This window comes from Triticum aestivum, chromosome 4B (assembly GCF_018294505.1).
Source record: "Triticum aestivum cultivar Chinese Spring chromosome 4B, IWGSC CS RefSeq v2.1, whole genome shotgun sequence".
Classification (NCBI taxonomy): domain Eukaryota; kingdom Viridiplantae; phylum Streptophyta; class Magnoliopsida; order Poales; family Poaceae; genus Triticum; species Triticum aestivum.
The window spans coordinates 72,387,523-72,391,035 of NC_057804.1; the positions used below are offsets into that span (position 1 = coordinate 72,387,523).

Here is a 3,513-nt window from a genome sequence, read left to right on the forward strand (position 1 = left end):
AACACACGCCTTGTTATATATTCATTTCCCATTTTTTCCCAAGAAGCCTATTATTAGTAAGAATTAATGGTCAGAATATTCAGTGCGTAGTATTTTGGAAAATACTACAGTAAGAATCTCACATAAGAGAACTTGCACGAAATAAATAATGTGTGTGCCTATCAAGGCGACACAAATACTATTCTTTTTCTTGTTTAACATTCAACCAAGAGAATAAAAGAAGCATAGTTTCTTTTTACCAATTAAAAGAAGCATAGTTATAGGCACCTGTGAGATCATCTTCAAACGTGGAGGCACTCACCCTTGGTACTGACCATTGTAGCGGCTATACTTATACTCAGAGCATACTGAAGCTAAAATAGTAGTTGAGGGCATGAGAAAATATAAGCACTTCTGCACAACAAAAAGGAAACTGTATGTCAGCAATATACACGCACACAGATGGTATGGCAGAAGAACAACTGAAAACCCTGAAGCACTGCAATATCTTGTTTGTATGGCAAAAGAACAAATGAAAATCCTGATGACATGGTATAAAAACATGATGAAACAAATCTCAAATTGGTAAACCAGTAAGTTCTCAAGAAAGATAACCTGGAAAGCAAATCACAAGCACATCAATGTCAAACAGAAAGAAAATTTGTTTCATAAAAGGATATCATACTATTTAGTATTTACAATACCTATGACCAGATACCTAGTAACAAAGTTGAATAATTTTAGTCCTTTCAGCCCTAGTTGATGCAGCAAAAGATGCACCAGTTGAGGCTCAAACAAATCCATCTTTTAAGAAGAAGCTGTTTTTGGTTGACACGACAAGATCCATGATATGCACATATCTTTTTAGTATATTTCCAATGAAACCAAGGCACCATGTGAAGAACTCAGGTAGACACTTTACAAAAATAGAAGACATGCAGAAGTCATCTCATCCCCCATGTGCAACCGGCATGAATGAAAAAGTAAAAAACTTGAACTATGACAGGCATGATGGCTACAACTAAGCATCCATATAATTAATCATGAAGGCAAAATCTGAAACAGTGACTAAAGTAGATTAATATATAATCCATGGAGTGATACCGGCATTCATGTAAATTAGACAGTAGGTGAAACTGAATCTTAACCTACATACAACAGATTCGAAGTGGCAATTGATGAGCTAGTGCATGAAAAGCCGATCAGAGCTTTTTGGCGAAAGCCACTCCGCAATCTGAGCATCACCCTTTGAAATCTACATCCAACCAGATAACAGTAGTACTATTGGAATGGCTTCAAAGATCAAGTATTAAGTTTTTAATGACTGCCTACCTTCTGATAAAGAACAACCTTAATTCGATCATCAAATGGAAGGTGTCCTACGAGAATTATGTAAATAGTTACTCCACAAGATTAGATACCCGACAGTGATCTGTAATCTCCTCTGTTCTGCAGAACCTGGATATATTTGGCACAAGAATTAGCAAATACTGTATACTGTAAAACAGATAAATGGTCTGAACTCTGAAGGTAAACAGTCTCTTACCTTAGGTGCAATATAGTTGGGGCTACCACAGGTTGTATGCAGCAATCCGTCATTTTGAAAAGTTGCAGATCTTAAATTCAATTAAATTAAAATATCCTCGTTTAAAAATCAATAAAAATATAATGCTCAATACAATGAAATCACCGATAAGTCTATCATACCCCAAGATGTTGAGGTAAAGCACTGAGACCAAAATCAGAGATTTTGATGTTGCCTTCCCGGTCAATAAGAACGTTTTTTGGTTGTAACATGTAATATTGGGATAAGTCAGGAAGAAAAGAGACAGAGCAATCAAGCCATACTGGCTATCTCGCGAAGTACATGATACATGGAAAATAATAATGATAGATAATCGTATGCCCGGACTGCTTCAAAAGAAAAAAGAAGCTTCGGTCGTCAGTATCTTAAGGTCTCAGTGGTAGACACCCTTTCCATGGCAATAGCTCGCACCTTCAATAGCTGCTGAAAAATCCTTCTTCCTTCTCTCGTTCGGATAATTTTCTAATCGCAGCACCAAACCTTAAATCTCGTTATCAACAGACCAACCACCAAAAACCAAACATAATGCTCACCTAGAATATAATCAAACAGAGATTAGAGAGACAGGTGGTGGGAGAACCAAAAACAAATGAGAGGGCAAAAGAGAGGGAGAGGGCTCACCTAGCCTTCCGAATCGTCGTCTCATTGTACCTGTGCGCCAACCTTCCCCACGTCCAGGAACTACGGGATCAACACGCCTTGCCGCGGCCCGGGGGGAGGAGCATCACCGATGAAAGATGGCAGGGTTGTCGCCGCCTTGCCATCGGTGTCGTAGGGAGGAGCAGCGCCGTAGCTTGCTACGAGGATGCCAGAAGACCAGGGGGAGAAGCGGGCATTCCATCGGTGGCCAGCGTGGGAGGAGCGCTGGGGCGGCAGGTCGTCGGCGGCGGCGGCGGCGCCAACCCTAGACGGTGAGTGGGGAGACAAAACGAGAGATGTTGCGTGTGTGAGAGGCCCAGCCAAACCCCCACGCGTTTTTCTTTCTCCCCCTCATAGTTGCACAGTAAAAAAAAAGATTGATGCGGCAAGCGCCCAACCCCTCCTGCCCACGTGGCATGCGCGAGACATCACCCTTGATGCGCAGCTTAATGTTTTTAATGTGGTTCAGGTCTTCCGCCTCTCCACAAAGCGGGCATTTCACATCGTCAGGCCCGTTTCGTTTTTGGACTTGGTCTCCTGAAGGAAACCGACCCTTAATGAGTTGACACAGGAAGACCTTTATCTTTGGTGGTAGCTTAGCTTTCCATAAGGCTTTCAGTTCCTTCTTTTTTTTTGAAAAGAAGGATAACCCCAGCCTCTACATCAATCGATGCATGCAGCCATATTATTAAGTAAAAACGCAACAAAGTCTCAAGGTACAGAAAAGCTCATAGTCCGAGCTTATAACTAAACACAAAGGGAAAAGTGCCACATTCGGCGATAAAGAATAAACTACGTTGCTTACACACCTAGCCTATTATTAGCTCGTCGTTCAAATCGACTCAAGATAGCCCGTGCTACCATCTCCCAACGGTTGCACCCAATAGCCAAAAGCTCCCTGAAGTCTGCATGAGTTAGTAACAACCACATACGGATCCAGGTTGTAGCTTTGTAGATAACCTGCAAAAAATTAGTGAACTTTGTTCCGTTAAAAATCAAATCATTTCTAGTATACCAGATAGACCAAAATAAAGCACATATCCCTAGGCTTTCGATTCCTCTTGACCCTCTCCAACCGCAAGTCTATCGTAGAGTGATTTGGTTGAAAACAGGCCGGAGGGGTCCAACTTCCATGATGTCTCATCCAAAGATGTCTAGAGGGTAACGCTAGCCACCAAGGAGGACAGCACAAGCCACTCCGCAGTCTCAGGTGGGCCAAGGAACCTACGTAAGTGAGGTTTCGTCCTTGATCCTCCATGATTGTCGCCTTCGAGATCGCTGGGTGCTCAGATATGGCAAATAATAAAGGG

At 42.0% G+C, this 3,513-nt stretch overlaps 1 long non-coding RNA gene across 18 annotated transcripts in view; it reads right to left on the reverse strand.

The window, feature by feature from the left end:
* Positions 1 to 2,544, reverse strand: part of LOC123091090 (uncharacterized) — a 4,127-nt gene extending 1,583 nt beyond the window's left edge. For 3 of the 18 annotated variants that reach the window (XR_006442796.1, XR_006442786.1, XR_006442785.1), the window contains exons 1-3: positions 2,186 to 2,544; positions 1,526 to 2,097; positions 302 to 1,437 (exon numbers count right to left, since the gene is read on the reverse strand). This is a non-coding gene — a long non-coding RNA (uncharacterized lncRNA). Of the gene's footprint in view, positions 1 to 267; positions 1,438 to 1,525; positions 2,098 to 2,185 lie in introns of all 18 variants that reach the window. The other 15 variants (XR_006442790.1, XR_006442783.1, XR_006442788.1 and 12 more) reach the window with 12 other exon arrangements.
* Positions 2,545 to 3,513: the final 969 nt, after the last annotated feature.